The following is a 16,712-nucleotide window of genomic DNA, read 5'->3' on the forward strand; positions in this document are numbered from 1 at the left end:
CAGGTACTTTTATTCCTGAGTGTCGGGTTTGTTGGGGGAAGGGTGTTTTTCAGTTTATTTGGTTTTTATAAATATATATTTTGGATCCAATGTTCTTCACTCAGCTGGATTTTGGTCCCCATGAAAACATTTAGTGTAGGATCAAATGTGGGCTATTTCTAGCGAGTTACTCGGGGAAATATATTCAGGAAGAGACTGGATCCTGCTGATGGAAAACAAATACAAACAAAGAGACAGGCCAGGAAGGAGATCTGAAGAGAAGGAAGTAATTAAAGGAGCATTTGGGGCACTGTTATTATTCCACTGTGTCCATACCCTTCTCCCTTACTCTCAGCACTGTGTGCTTTAATTGTCCCCTGAAGAAACAGTTCTGTGGATAAACCCACAGGGAGCAAAGGCTCTGTCAGGGACAACCAAATTAATTTCTCTGTTGGAAGCATGAATGTGACTTCAAACCCCAGAACAACATATTTTTAGCAGTTTGGACCATCTTTTTTTACAGCAACTCTTGTCCTTTTTCCTTTGGAGGCCAAGCCCTGGTAGCAAACACCTATTTAGAGACACCCCAGTAATAATGATTGGGAGAGCTGGCTGCAACATTCCCTCAGTTTTACCAAATCAGGATAAATCCCATTAGAACAATGCTTTGGAGGTGGTCTAACCAGCATGAAAAAGAGGAAATTTCTGCTTTAGGACTGCTCGTTCAAATCATTCCATCCCGTTGTGCAAAGGGATAACGAGGCAGACTTTGCAGCAGGAAGGTCCACTGAGGGCTGTTAGAGGCTGTGATGTAGCTGCAACTTCCCAGAAAATCCCTAAACAGCAGATTATTGGAAGCTGGGAGAGGATATCCAGAGGAATTCTCTCTCAGTGTTTGCCCAGTTTTTATATCCTGGCCCTGGACATTTGCTCTTGGCCACTGCCAGAGGCAGGACATGATGGGCAGATGGTCTCAGGGCTGTTCTCCCACTGTGCTCTGAGTGCTGCAATGGGGCCCGAGAGGTCTCACTGCTGCTTTGGCTCATTTGGAGAAAAAAGCTTGGAAAACACTGGGACAAACATTAAAATCCCCCCCAGTGTTGTATATAAATATGTGTTCAGCAAAGAAACCCGCTGCCAACTCCCTCCTCCCACAGCTGAATACAGAAAAGCAGCAAGGAGGCAAAGGAGCTCTCACATCTTCTGCCTCACTGCCCCAGAGCAAGGATGCTCTCCTTAAATCAGGCAAACTTGCTCTTTTTCCAAAAAAAATCCCTTGTAAACCCCTCACTTCTTACAGAAAGAGCTTTAATTCCCATGCAGAGGGCAAGGCCTGGCTCTGTCCTATGGAGAAGGGTCCCCATCCCAAACATTCCTGTGTCACACGCCAGCTGAGCTCCCCAGAGACGTTATAGATCCCTTTCCTACGACCTCAAAAGCCTCCAAGTTGGTAAATGTCTAAATATTCACTGGCAGGAAACACCAGGAAGAGATGTGAAGTATCCTTAGTGATACTGACATCAGAAAAGAGCTGAAACTACCTTTCTTGTCAGAAGAAATACCTGCACCTCCCTCTCTCTCTAGGATTCTCTCCCATAAAAGACCCTTTCGCAAAAATATTAGTGAGAAAACACAGCAAGGCAAGTCCAGCTGCCCTGGCACCTGAATCTATTTTCCTCTCAGTTCTATACATTTCTTAATTATGAAAACTACCTCTTTTGTCCTGGATATATGGGACTAATTAACATTTTCAGCAGCATTTTAGATGCATCACACTGATTCCCCAAAGACCCTACATTTGTACCACACATTTTTCACAAGCTGTTTTGTGCATGTTCTGTTTATTCTACTTTAAACTGTATTGTTCCAGAAAAAAAATTGTATATAATCCCTCAAAAAATGAGGGGAAAACTAATCCTTCACACCCTCAGCTTCTGCTGAATTGTCCAGTGCAATTTGGGAAGTCAGAGAGCAAAGTTTGGCTCTGCCTGTCACCCTCACGTCTAAAAAAGCTCTTATGTTTAAAACAATATCAGCGACTTCAGGGCACTCAGGAAACTCACAATTCCTGACAAAAGTTTCAGTTTAGTTGGCACAAAGTTATTAACTGTGCTGAAAAGAGTGACAGTAATTGCAACTGGCTAAGGGTTGATAAGGAAACTCGGTCTGCTAATTTGAAAGAAAATTTACAGACTGGCAAAGCCGTGTCAGACAAGGGAACCAAAGATAGCTGCACTTGGTGGGTTTTAATTCAAGGCAAAAAAAAAAAAAAAAAAGAAAGAATGAATTCATAATATCTGTACTCTAAAGAGACATTTTCAAAGTGATAACTTTATCACGCTTTGTATCTTGGTCCATCAAGGTCTGCTCATGGAAAAACGGCCTTTGCCACACACCAAAACTGACCCTTCCTGCTCAGTTATAAAATAAACATAAATAGAGGACAGATCTGACTTGGTAACACTGGCAGGGATTTGGTGTTGCAGGCCCTGAAGCCGTGGCTCGTAAAAGAATTGAGGTTTCTGGTTCAAGAGAGGGGAGAATTGAACTCTGCAAACAGAAAATAAAACTCTCCTCCTTGGCCTCAGGAGGTTCAAGCAGGAGAAGGTACCAAGTGTCCCTTCCCACCAGGGCTGGCAGAGCATCACTGTCCAAATCAGCCAAAAATGAATAAAATCTCAAGTCTGTAAAGCTGCAGTTTCCTTTAGGTGAAGTTTTGGATCACCCCGGAATGGGATGCCCTTCCTCAGCATCTCCACGCCCACACAATTTCCCCACCATCACCATCCCATCCCTTTTCCCTGTGCCCAAGGGGGCAGCTCAAGGTGCCACCAGCACCTTCTCCTGCAGCACAAAAACTTCCTGAGAGCAGCAGGGACGTCTCCGTGTGGGCTCCCCTGGTTTGCAGGATTGAATTAAAGCATCTGTGGCTCCTCTGTAATGGGATTATCACTGTTCTTTTACCTGAGTTTCAAAGCAGCTCAGCACAGTGACCTTTCCTCAAGTATTTCGCTCTGATTCTTTCTGATTTGCATTTTTTTTTTTAGAGGAAGAACTAGAAGAGGAAGGAATGTGCTTTCCTTTCCTTTCTGCACCACGGGAATGGTGCAAGGGGCACCTGTTTGCTGAGGGTATGGGAAGTTCTGAGATTTGGGCATTTTCTGGGATAAAAATAATTGTATCAAAGATAAGAAGCCTTGTGCTTGGGTCAGGGGTCAGTGATAACTGAGGGAATTAGGGAAAAAACATTCCCTGGTGAGAAAATCATTCCCCAGTTGTGTGTGATGAGCTCCTCACACCTTCGTAAGGAACGACTGCCAGAAGAGAGGTTAAAATAAGGAAATTCCCAGCCTGATCCTGCATGGAAATCCCTCTGTTTCAAAGGCAGAACGGGTTTTGGGTTTTTATTCCTTTCAGCATTTAACCAGCCACAGCCCTCACCCAGAGCAGAAACTACCTCAATGTGCAAATCCTTCCTGAGTATGAGACAGCATCACGCTGTAAATCACATCCGAGGTGCTGAAATTAGCTCTGGTGGGGTTAAACCCAGCCTGGTTCGAGCTCCAACACTCATCCCACATTCCCTGGGCACATCCCAAAAGAAACCCTCTGGCAGAGCAGCGCAGCTGCCACACCCAGGATTTAACCTTTAGTGCTCCAACACAAGCGATGGCAGCAATTTGCACATTTGGGGACAAATAAAGCCAAATCCACCTGCCCACCTCAAAACCCGGAGGGAAATCCCCAGGGAGCCCAGCTGAGAGCACAGGGCAGCAGTGTGAGCCCAGGGATTGTGAGTTCACTCCATGAGGAATTCATCCAGGGGATTGAGGCAGTTCCCTCCATGAGGAATTCATCCACGGTTTGCCCCAGCGCTCTCCCTGCTGCTCGAAGGTGTGAGGGGAGAGGTTCTCAGTGTTGAGAGTTCAGCTGTTGTGTCTCTTCTGGAAAGTTCTCTGCCAGGATCCTCCTGTCCTCGCTGTCATCCCTCACCTGTGACAGAGTAAAGAAACCAGCTTTGGATTGTGGAATTATTTAGGATGGGAAAGAGCTCTACGATCATCAAGTGAGGCCTCACCAATGCAAAGTACAGGAGGAGATCACTTCTTAATTTATAACAACCACAAACCCCAGCTGGAATTCATTGTCTTTGATTAAATCAGCAACAAACACCAATTCATATTCCCAGAAGGAGATAAGGAATTTGGGCATAATGCACAAGAGGTCCCTCTGGTGGGACACAGAGGGCAGAGGAGGCAGGAGAAGGAGTTAATCAAGGCCCTTCCACACAAGCAGCGCAGAGAGAAATAAAAAATCTGAACAAAACAGAAACAAACCTACCGACCCATCCTAATGGGTCCTTGGGCTGCCCCGGGAAGCTGTGGCTGCCCCTGGATCCCTGGCAGAGTCCAAGGCCAGGCTGGACATTGGGGCTTGGAGCAGCCTGGGACAGTGGAAGGTGTCCCTGCCCATGGCAGGGGATGGAATGGAATGAGCTTCAAACTCTCTTCCAACCTAAAACATTTTGAGATTCTAATGCAGGTCCCTGTAGGTGACCCCAGCACAGGACAGCTGCAGCTGCTATAAAATCTTCTGGAAATTTCTGGGTGTTATCTTTCACATGAATATGAAACACGGCCTCTGCTTCTCCTTGACCAGACACAACTCTGCATTTTAATGCTCCCGAAGCATTCGATGGCTCGCAGAGAGGAGCACTTTTGTAATAAGGTTTGATAAAACATCACCCTTGGGAGAGCTTGTACATAAACACCTCCAAAGAGTTATGCAAGCCCAGCATGCTGCTCTCATGACAACAGATCCATCCAGCATCAACCCAGGGCTTAAAAAGGTTCTACCTCTGCATAGCAATGAGCCTTCCCTCAGAGTAATCCTCCTTCTCAACCAGGAATGCAAAGAAAAGCACGGAAAGACCCCTCCCTCTCCTAAATCTTGACTGAAATTATAGTTTTCAGGATGAGGATTAAAGCCAGGAGTTTTGCCAGCAATAGAAAACACATTGTTTGCACAATAATCACCTCCCCCAAAAGCCAGCTCGGTGTCATCTCAGATTTTTATGATGCCAGCTGACAGCCAGGGTTTCTAAGGAAACACCGATATTGGGGGAGCTGCAAGGAGAGGAAGAAAAGGACAGAACCTAAAAATAAGTGTCACACGCCTCTTGCAGACATTAAAAGCCACCTGATGAAGAAATTGTAAACATCTCGGGGTGGTAACATTTCTGAGACACCCACCAGGCTCCACCCAAGCAGAATCATCTGGCACTGAACAATAGTTTGTTCAGAGGGAGTTCTGCTTCTGAAATCACCTTCTTTTAAAGGCTGTTTGCCAAAGAGACGCTGACTGGAGTATTCCTGAAATTATCCAGAATAAATGGAATCATTTTGTGCCACTGCAGCTCCCATTAGGACTCGAAGTCTTAAGTGGAGCATGAATAGGAATTTCACTGATTTCGAGTATTGACGGTTTTCATGCTGGAAGTGTAGGCTGGCTTTCTTTAATTAAACTGGAATGGGTTTGGGTAGAGAACATAAATCCCCTCTCCTGGAGCATTGGCAGGCCACGCTGGAATCACGCATCCAAAGTGCACTAAAAATTCCCGAAGAAATGACATTGCACCACAGCAAGTTAAGCACTTTTTAGGTCAAGCTGTGGTTGAGTTTGGAGGCAGCAAAAATATCCTCGAAATATTTTTGGAATGGCCAAATCCTCTAATTTTTCAAAATGTCACTGCTTGTCCAATTAACCCAGGAAAAGATCTCCTCTCAGAGGGGGATGATCAGAGAGATTTCCTCATCTCTGCTGAAACAAGGGCTGTGCTCTAAAAGGGGGCCCCAGCCGGGTCCGTAACAACACCAAAAACAAGTCCATGATGAAATAACTCTGACACAAAGCTCCCAAGAAGCACTTAAGTATTTTACCATCTCTCCCAATTACGTGGGCAAGCACAACCAGTGCACAGTTAAGCGATGATTTCACTGGATGTGACTCTGGGGCTTTAGGCTATGGATAAATATTCAGGGTTTTACTCCCAGACAGTCACTAATGAACTCCATGTCCACATCAGGAGAGAAATATTCGTGGAACTGAAGTCAGAGTGTTTCAGTGGGTTTTTAGAATTAGCAGCCAGACAGTTTTTTGGGGTATAACTTTGATGTTTTGTGCTGTTTGTGTTGAGACTGAGATGCAGAGGACATTGGTTTCTAAACCCCCCACTCTGAGCACCACGATTTAACCTGAAAAATCTCTCTGCATCAGGGTTCAAGCAGTTCTTATGCTGATATTTCAGGCTGCCCAGAGAAGCTGGGGCTGCCCCTGGATCTCTGGAAGTGTCCAAGGCCAGGTTGCACTGAGCTTGGAGCAGCCTGGGACAATGGAAGGTGTCCCTGCCCATGGCAGGGGGTGGGACTGGATGAACTTTAAGTTCCCTTCCAACCCAAACCGTTCTAGGATTCTGTGATATCAGAGAGAAACAGTCAGGATTTGGAATCACTGAATGTTATTCTCAAAGGAGTACAGGGATATAGCTATCCCAAGAAGAGAAGCAAAGCTGAGCTGATATTGGGAGGAAAGTGGTCCCTCCTTTTCCCAGAGCATTTCCCCAGCCCTGCCCACTTCAGAAAGCCTTTCCCCTTTCCTTTCCTTTCCTTTCCTTTCCTTTCCTTTCCTTTCCTTTCCTTTCCTTTCCTTTCCTTTCCTTTCCTTTCCTTTCCTTTCCTTTCCTTTCCTTTCCTTTCCTTTCCTTTCCTTTCCTTTCCTTTCCTTTCCTTTCCTTTCCTTTCCTTTCCTTTCCTTTCCTTTCCTTTCCTTTCCTTTCCTTTCCTTTCCTTTCCTTTCCTTTCCTTTCCTTTCCTTTCCTTTCCTTTCCTTTCCTTTCCTTTCCTTTCCTTTCCTTTCCTTTCCTTTCCTTTCCTTTCCTTTCCTTTCCTTTCCTTTCCTTTCCTTTCCTTTCCTTTCCTTTCCTTTCCTTTCCTTTCCTTTCCTTTCCTTTCCTTTCCTTTCCTTTCCTTTCCTTTCCTTTCCTTTCCTTTCCTTTCCTTTCCTTTCCTTTCCTTTCCTTTCCTTTCCTTTCCTTTCCTTTCCTTTCCTTTCCTTTCCTTTCCTTTCCTTTCCTTTCCTTTCCTTTCCTTTCCTTTCCTTTCCTTTCCTTTCCTTTCCTTTCCTTTCCCCTTTCCTTTCCTTTCCCCTTTCCTTTCCTTTCCCCTTTCCTTTCACTTTTCCTTTCCCCTTTCCTTTCCCCTTTCCTCCCCTGGGCTTCCCAGATTCCTTTATCCAGGCTTTAGTCAGGCTCTCTCACCAGGCTGGAATAGCGTTCTAACATGTGGCAATTCATTTGCAAGTGCTCTCGTGGATCATGTGCTCTGAAAGGACTCATCTGCTGTCTGAGGCAGGTTAAAGCTTTACAAACTCGAGCAGACATTACCTTGGCTCCCCCTGCTCCCGTCTGGAACAGCTCCAGCTGGAGCCCAGGAGAAGGGTTTCAATTAGCAGCACACACACAGCTGAAGTGGAAAGAAGAATAAAAAAAGCCCCCCTCGCTTTTTGTCTCTCTCATTACAGCCAGAACCACACAAATTGATTTGTGGCATTCCAGAGTTTGGTCTTTTCCAAGTTTGTTTCATGTTGATAAAACAACAGAAAATAAATCTTTGTGCCTGATTTAGCAAGTGGGCAGGACAGCCCCCAGCCTGAGGAACCACACTAAACCATTAAATGCTGGATTTCCGTTGCCATTCCTGTCCTTCCAGGCTGCTGAGGCTGCAGAAGGGGAGAATCTCCAGTTAATCCCATCACAGAATGCTCCAAAGGTTGAGGAGATGGAGTGGTTGCCATTTGAGATGTGATTACAGGGGATTAAACTCTTCATTTATGTGACACAATCTTGATAAGGGCAGGAAATTACTCTGAGGAGAATAGGGAATATCTGCAATTGTTTAGGGATTCTTGGTGAATAAAAAGGGAAGGAGAAAACATGAGAGGATAAAAAAAAAGGAAAATTTCTACTCATTATAAAGCACTGACCAGATTTCCAAACCTTCTCCAGGCCACTCCTTCCAGGGACATTTTGGGACCTTGGATAACAAACAGGAGAACTTCCACAGCACTTCCTGCCATTTGCTCTTGGTTCCAGTAGCACCGGGGGATGTTCTGCAGTTTCTCGTGGTGCTCCTCATTTCATAGAATCATTAACCCTAAGATCATCAATTCCAATTACTAATCATGGGAATCTTGCTAGGAACCCAGAATTTTACTCCTTTAAAAGTAAAATGTAGAACACAAATATGTATGAAACCCTGTTCAATTTCTAAATAACTGAATTTTTGTAATTGATGTACATATTTCACTTTAAATTCTAAATAATGTGAAATATCTTTAGACTGTTAACTGGGAAGTTTTAGAGCTGTAATACACATTCTCTTCTCCCTTCTCCTTTTCCTGGGAAATTTTTGCGTATCTCCCGCTCTCTAAAAATCCCTTCCGTGTTTCTCCACACAAAATAAGAAATATGACTCCTTTTATCTCTGAGCACATTTCCCAGGGGAGCAGTTTCAGCTCCAGCCTCAGCTCCCTGTCCACAGCACCTGCAAATTGATTTATCCCTCATAATGGTCAAACTTTGTCATCCAAATGCTGGGAAACGCCGTAATTCAATCTTTGCGTGTCCTTTAAACTTCTTTTATCTCTCTGGCTGCTTTAACAACTGCTAAAACGTTCAAGGCAAGCTTTTATGTATTTATGAAGCCATCAAAAGCAAGGCAAGAGGTTAGGAAGAAGCTGGGTGTGTTACTTAAAGCAGCAAATATGCAAGACAATATTTTTATTTGAGGTTTTCGGCCCAGATTGAAGATTAACAATGAGGCAGCAACAGAATCCAAGATAGCACTAAAAAAACGTTTGGTTAAAATCATGGTCCAACTAAAGACTTTAAGAACCCCCAAAATTCAGTGTTGATTTCTTTTTTTCTGTCTAATAAGTTGAATTTTTGGGGGGTTTTGTCCATATACAAATGTGTGTGTGTGATGGATGTAAAAAATACATCAATTTAGGGCCCACCTGCGCTGCAGATTCCAAACTGCTCAGGGCCAGACATCTCTGACCTGTACATGCTCAACAAAATCCCTCTTTTTAACTGTAAAATGCTGCTAAGCATTTGTTCATGTTTTATGGAACACACCAACTTGTCTTGCACTTTTTTCTATTCCCAGTTCTCCTCACTTATATTTATTTCATGTTCTGCTCTCAACTTGTGGCTTCATTTCTTCCGCTGAAAATCATATTCAGCAAAACCTGCTTTTCTTGAAGCTTTGGCATTATTTCCTGTATTTTAAGATCATTAATCAACCTCTCCACTTTGATATTGACTTTTAGACCTCAAGTTTTAACCTGTCATTCCCCTGCCTCATAGTGGTGATAATATCTGGTTTTATGGGGGTTTTTTTGTTATGCTGTCATGGAAAACCTGGTTTTTTACTGAGATTTAAGGAGGGAATGGATTTGGTATTGCTGGCTTGAATAAAATATAAATTCCTAGTTTTGTTTTAATTTAATATAGTTTTACTGCCTGAATCACCCATAGGAATATCTATATTTTCCACACACAAGTAATTATATTATAATCTAATGCACATGACTTTACTAAGAAAGATCCTCTCCCAAAGAGTCCAAGTGTTATTGCTCTTGTTTATTTCCTTCCAAAAAATATCAAATTACCAAAAAGACCTTCTGCATTAATTCTGGGGGTTTATTATTTAATTATGCTTTCGTTTCAGGGATAGAGGTTTCAGAAGCACTTCAGGACAAATTGCATTTCATAAATGATTTCCCTGAATAAGGACTTTTAGTCTGAGTTTGAGACAGGGCCTAACCTAAGGGTATAAGCTCGGTTCTGATTCATTCAGTAGCACATCTGTGAGAGGAATATTAGAGCAGCCTTAAAACACTTGAGTGTTCTGGGCAGAGATGTTTATTAGGGATTTCATAGCCCATCCTTCAAACCAGACCTTAACCAAATTCCCCAAGCTGACAGAAATAATAAAGTTCCCAGGTTTCTTACTGAAATATTGTAATATCTAAAGATGAGCCTACCTCTCCTTCCTGAGATCATTTCAGTAAATTAGTATTGAGTTATACAACCTAATGAGGGAAATTAATTTCCTAAAATTACCTTCCATGAGTGAAAACAGGCATAAGGAATATAATCAGAATTTTTTTTTAAGAGGAAAGAGAACCACAGTGAACGGAAGAAACTGGGGTGTCTCGGATGGAAAAGCACTTCATTTTCCTTCCAAAACAATTTTACATAATAATTCTATTTTAATTCTCCCACTGACTTCTATCCAATCTCTCTTCACTTCAAAAAGATCTGATGATTGCACAGAAAAAGCTTTTTAGTTTCTTAGGTATCAATTCCTTACGATCGACAATAAATCTAAATATTACCTATATAGGATTTCTTCCAGGGTCTTTGAATCCCCTCAGAAATATTTCTTCAGATAGGAGCTCGCAGTATGAACAGCTCAAGTGGGACACACTTTTCTCCTTCTGTATTATTAAAAACTCCTCCAGAGGTGCAGTTTTCTGGTTTTATTCTAGGAGGCATCTCCAAATCCAGGCATAAGCATTAACGGCCAGAACACGGCCCTGTTGCATTCAGTTCCCAAAGCATCTTTCTGTGAATTCATGAGAAGAGATTTTACAGTTTTGTGAGAAAAGAGACAGTTTGAAATTTTAAAAAAAGTAACACAATGACAACAACCCCCCAAAATCAAAATAGAACAACCCCAAAACCCAGCAGATTGTCTTTCCCACTGGACAAGTCTGTCCTGACAACTTCCTTCCTGACAAAGAATGGGAAGTGCTGCAGGACAGGACCTCCCTGCCCATCCTGGGCATTCCTTCATGGAGATGGATCAGCTCAGCTTCTCTGGACTTTCCTCTACACCAAAGGACATTCCAGGTTTCTTGGGTCATCATGGAATCACCTTCCATAGACCAGGTTGTTCCAAACCTTGTCCAGACTGGGATAGGGCAGGGATCCAGGGGCAGCCACAGCTTCTCTGGGCACTCTCTGCCAGGGCCCCACCACCCTCACAGGGAACAATTCCCTCCCAGCATCCCATCTAACCCTCCTCTCTATCAGCATGAGGCCACAAAGCTCCAGGGAGGGTGGAGAGGGGCACAGGCTCCCAGCGTTCCTGGAAGGACACGGCAGTCCTGGTACCACGTTCCGTCGGTTTTAGCGCTTAATGAAAGACCTCAGGCAGTCCAATTCCTGCTCCTCCCTGGGAAAGCCTGCCAGGTGTATTCCCAGGCCAATTATTGCTTTCACAAAGTGCTCTAAATCTGTCAAGAAGCACAAGTGCGAAGTACAGAATAAAAACACCGTGAGGATTGTGAGCCACTTGTTACAAGAGGAGTTTCTCCTTGCAGAGGGAGCAGTGAGAGTTGGCTTCCCAACGGCAGCACTGCTGCCAAATTCAGGTGTTAAATACTATTAACACACACCAAAACATTTGTACTCTTTTTTTTTTTGTCCATTGGAAAATAAATGTTTATTCTCCAACACAGCTGTATGATAAATACTTTGCAAGCTACTGCGGGAAGTCCAGGAAGGTTCCAAGAATTTCTCCCACTCCTGGGAGTACGAGCAAAGGGAGATAATGCATTTTATCTACAGGAGTTGCAGCATCTCAATGGATGTGGATGTATTTCCATAATAAAAATAAATAAAACAAATGAATTAAAGTGTTGCAATCATTTTCCCTAATGCACAAATCCCCACATCTTCTCACCTATTTGGCATTATGCTGGAAGTAGAATGATGTAATTATTTAGGTTGGAAAAGACCTCCAGGGTCATTGAGTCCAACCTGTGACTGATCCCAGAGCACTGAGTGCTACGTCCAGGCATTCCTTGGACACCTCCAGGGACTCCAACCCCTTTGCAATGCCTGACTACCCTTTCCATGAACAAATTCTTCCTGATCTCCAGCCTGAACCTCCCCAGGCACAGCTTGGCGCCATTTTCTCTTATCTTGTCACTACTGAGTTGATTTCCTGAAAAGTGGGAAGGCTTTGTTATTTGGATTCAGCATTTGAGGAATCTCCCATCCATCTGACGTGAACGTGTCAAAGCTTCTCATCCAAGGTAATTTCTTCTCCTCAGACCTGTGATTAAAGGCTGTGTGATGTCCCCTCAGTCCCCCAGAGCTGCTGGCCTGTGCCCAACCAGGGCAGGTGTTTTGGCTGGGCTCAATTCAGATTTCCATCTGAAGCTTGCAGGTTTAACTCTCCTACCAAAATAGCCCTGACCCAGGCTGAAAGCTCTCCCAGACTGTCAATATTCTCAATATTCCCCACGTTTTGGCTCCAGGCTCAATCTCAGGGCTGGGTGCTCACCTCCAGTGGCTGGAGCTCTGTCATTGTCAAAGATTTGCTTGGAGAATCTTCAGAAACCTCCTGTTTCATGGAATGCAACTTGGGAAGATGTTAGGTGGGAAAAGGAGACAAGATTTTATAATAAGCTGAACAAAACTACAGGATTGATGGTGACTGTCAAGCTAATTATGGAATGAATAGTGTCTGGCTCTGCAGTTATTAGTCAAATCCATTATTTGCGTAAAAATAACATTAAAATTTAACCAATGAAACCATTTATTGATGGCTGGTCTGACTTTTTTTTTTCCTTTCCCTTGTCTAAATGTCACCCTGGTTAAGAAAACGTAAAAGAAAAAGTCATTAAATCATTTTAGTCATAAAACATCCACCTTTCATCATTTAAATAAATAGAAAAGTGAGATGTTATCTGACAGAGATTTAAGCTTATCAGCTATGCAATGAAATATTACAGACTTTCTGCAAGGGCCTTGCAATTAAATATAACACTATTTTCACTAAAAAATTGGCTTTATTTAACGGTAAATAACATAAATAAAGGTAAATAAATACCTGGAAGTGTGAACTCTTCCCATGTTTTTTCCATTTCCATACCTCAGCCTTCTCCCCATTCCAGTAACAATTTCTACCCAGGCAAAAGTTCCTTGATTTTTCTCCTGTTGAGCTTTGGTAATTTCTGCCTTGCCTGAAGAACTGAGCAGGATTCCAGGGTATCTGGCACTGAATACAGGAAGGTGACCCCATCTGCACACCCGATCCCCCAAAATTTGCACCTTTTGCTTTGTCTCACCTTGGTTTCTCCGCAGCAAATCTGCCAGAATTCCTGAACAAAACATCTGGATCTGGAGCAGGGTGGAGAAAATAACAGAAGGGGAAACCAGAAGAACAATTGGAAAGGCAATCAGAAAGTTTGGCATTCCTTCCAACCCGGATCCATCGGGATTTGTGGTGCAGGATTGAAACACAGGATCAGGAAGAGATGGGCTTTTTCTCTCCAGTTAAACTGGGAAAATAGAGCTGAAGAGAAGGAAAAGGAGGGAAAATCCAGGCAGATGCATGGTCGCCCAAAACATTCCAGTTGCAGGGCAGGAGCTCGGCGTGGTTGGATGGATTTTGGCTCGGTTTTCACTTGTCCATCTGACGCCTTTACTCAGGAGCAAGCAGAGCTCTTCGATTGCTCCTCAGAAAATAAATAAACTCTGCCTCCAAATGAGTTAAATGGCTCGAAAACCGAACTCCTCAGATTTTATTAGGGATTGAACAGCTCCAGGTGTTCCTAAACCAAAATCAATAGGAAGATTAGCTGCAGGAGTCTGCCGAGAGATTACGGACAAGGCGGCCATCGAACGGGAGCCAATGGATCCGGAGGCTGAGCACTGTCCCTTGGGATGGGCATGATCTGCACAGGAGCTCATTCCCACCTCCTACTCAGCTGGAATTCCACACTGAGCACCATGAGTCACCCACGGCAGAGGGTTGGAATGAGATGAGCTTTGAGGTCTCTTCAAACCCAAATTTTTCCACAATTCTGTAAGAGAAATTCATTAATCTAAGGCTTTTGCATCAGAGATCCCTTTGTCACAATCCAGATCATTTAAACCTGATCAATTTCCTAAGAACTTCATAAAATCTTATCATAAATCCCAGAATGGTTTGGGTTTGAGGGAACTTAAAGCCCACTGAGTCCTGTCCCTGCCATGGGACCTTCCACATACCAGGTTACTCCAAGCCCCATCCAACCTGGCCTCAAACACTTCCAGCAATATTTCCAAAAATATAATTCCCTGACAAAATCCATTGAGGAATACATTTGCCAAGGCTGCATTGTCACCCTTGCTGTAGCTTTGGGCATGAGCAGCCCTGCAGCCTCTGTACCTCTGTCTCCCTAAGGGGATTTTTGTGCACTTCCATTGAAATACTTGTACAATTCCCACATGAAATGTTCCCACGGATGGGAGAAGTTACAGCCTGCCATTCCATTTGATTTAATATTGATATTTTTCCTTCACTTGCGTGTCAGTCAATGCCCTACATTAGGATGCAAAACTCCCTGAGCATTTTTAGCTATGTAACAGCTTTTTGATGTATTTTTCAGCATTTTACAAGTCTCGCATTTTCAGATGGAATTGAATTTTTGCCTGTTTTTAATGATCTCATTAATGGCTTGTCAGGTATCTGTGTTTCCACCAGCAGTTTTCCACCTCTGCAGTCCCATCATTCCAGACATTTCCTGTTGATATTGTTTCGTGAAGGCTAATGAGGCTTCACCTCAGAGCAGGAACGATCTGATTCTACACCAGCTGAGAATAGGTTGATCTGACAGATTTGGATGTAGCAGGAAGATGCTGAAAATAATTATTTGCAAATGTGTCTGAACTTGTGAAAGGAGTTAAAGCTTCTGTGCTGGTTTTTTCCCTCTCTTTCAGAGTCACCTCTGCTGTGTCACTGTTGTCCTGGACCTTGGCCTCTCCAGCAGAGATTTAATTCAAATGTTCATAGAGCAACAGTTAAACTCCAGGAGTTAAAAACATCATTTTAAAGCCAGTTCCACATGAAAACGAATCTTTTAAACTTAATATTAATTTCGACAATATAAAGAAAAAGGTGTCAGTCTGTTCTCTTATTTCTCCTCATAATTAGACGTATTTAAAGTTAAATACAAGAAATTCATTAATCATTTTTTATTCTTGTAAAGCATTTCTCTGCTTGTTAAATGTAACAGAACCACACCTTTATTTTGTCTTTGCCAGGAGCTACTTCACACAAGAAATTTCTAGGATTATTTCAAAAAGTACTTTGCATTAGATAAAAGGAAATAAATAGAGAAGCCAAACTTCTTGCTGTCAATGAAATTAGTTTGTGTTTATAGTAACTATTAACATTACTATAAAAAATTCTAGGTAAAGTCAAGATATCAAATTCAATTCCAGAGATGGCACACCCAGACCTATGTAAGGCACCTGGATGAGTATCCTTGCATTATCCACAGGTTATTTCATCAACATCCTCATGTTCAGTCTATGATCAGACTATAATTTAATCATGATTCAAAGATACAACATTTGAAAAAACCTCAAACTTCTTACAATGACAGATTCCCTGTGCACAAAAAAAAGCATTTTGGAGCCGCTTCACCTGTGGGCACTCACAGCTTCCCTGCTTTTATCAACCATCTGTGACAAGAATCCTCCTCTGGTGGGGCTATAAAAAAGTGGAGAATCTCCACAGTAAAATTCTAAGGAAGGATTTCTGTTCAGCCACCAAGGATCTGAGAACTCCCCAAATTAACTCTACAAAGCAATGTGCCCTATCAGGGCTCTGCTTTGCTTTCCGCATTTAAAACAATGTCCTGAGGTTTTGTTTGATGGATTCAGACTTCCAAAGGGAGCAGCTCTGCTCTGCTGTCTCACCCGCTCCTGTTTTCCCCGACTCCTGCAGACATCAAAGGCAAGGTGGCTTTGTTCAGAGTGGAGGTGTTTTCACAGGGTTAAAGAGTGATAACAAATTCCTCTGTGTGATAATCCTCTCCAGGAGTTTTCATCCACTCTGAAGATAACAAATACTTAAAAGGGAAGGAATAACAAGAAGGAAAATGACCATTCAGCACTGTTCTCCAGTGCCTTCTCCGAAACCTTATGGTGGCCATAATCCATAGATCCATATGGAAGTTCAAACATTCCAATCCTAAAAATCTCTTTTCTAAGGTGGAGGATTTCACAGATTTCAAACATCTACAAACATTAAATGATACCAATGTCCTGCCTAAGACCAGCCTGACCTTCCCTGGTCACCGTGGTTCTGGATGAGGCTGAGTTCCCAAGGGGTGACACGGTGCCTTGGGCAGCAGGTCCTGGGGGTGGGTAACCTTTCTTCAGAGCTGTGGAATTGCACTGCTCGTGCAGAGCCAGCTCTGAGAGCGCGATGTGACACTGCCCCTGACACGGCTCCATCCCTGTCAGTCACACCTTGATCCCTGTCATGGCTCCATCTCTGTCACGGCTCCATCCCTGTCACAGCTCAATCCCCAACACAGCTCCATCCCCAACACAGCTCCATCCCTGTCATGGCTCCATCCCTGTCATGGCTCCATCCCCAACACAGCTCCATCCCCAACACAGCTCCATCCCTGTCATGGCTCCATCTCCAACACAGCTCCATCTCCAACACGGCTCCATCGCCATCATGGCTCCATCCCCAACACAGCTCCATCCCCAACACAGCTCCATCCCTGTCATGGCTCCATCTCCAACACAGCTCCATCTCCAACACGGCTCCATCGCCATCATGGCTCCATCCCCAACACAGCTCCATCCCCAACAC

At 43.5% G+C, this 16,712-nt stretch overlaps 1 long non-coding RNA gene across 1 annotated transcript in view; it reads right to left on the reverse strand.

The window, feature by feature from the left end:
• Positions 1–16,712, reverse strand: part of LOC108446766 — a 54,113-nt gene that overhangs the window by 15,343 nt on the left and 22,058 nt on the right. The window contains exons 8-10 of the long non-coding RNA XR_001862066.1: positions 12,396–13,920; positions 10,438–10,667; positions 8,020–8,189 (exon numbers count right to left, since the gene is read on the reverse strand). This is a non-coding gene — a long non-coding RNA (uncharacterized LOC108446766). The remainder of the gene's footprint in view (positions 1–8,019; positions 8,190–10,437; positions 10,668–12,395; positions 13,921–16,712) is intronic.

The sequence above is a fragment of the Corvus brachyrhynchos genome, unplaced genomic scaffold, assembly GCF_000691975.1.
Source record: "Corvus brachyrhynchos isolate BGI_N302 unplaced genomic scaffold, ASM69197v1 scaffold544, whole genome shotgun sequence".
NCBI lineage: Eukaryota > Metazoa > Chordata > Aves > Passeriformes > Corvidae > Corvus > Corvus brachyrhynchos.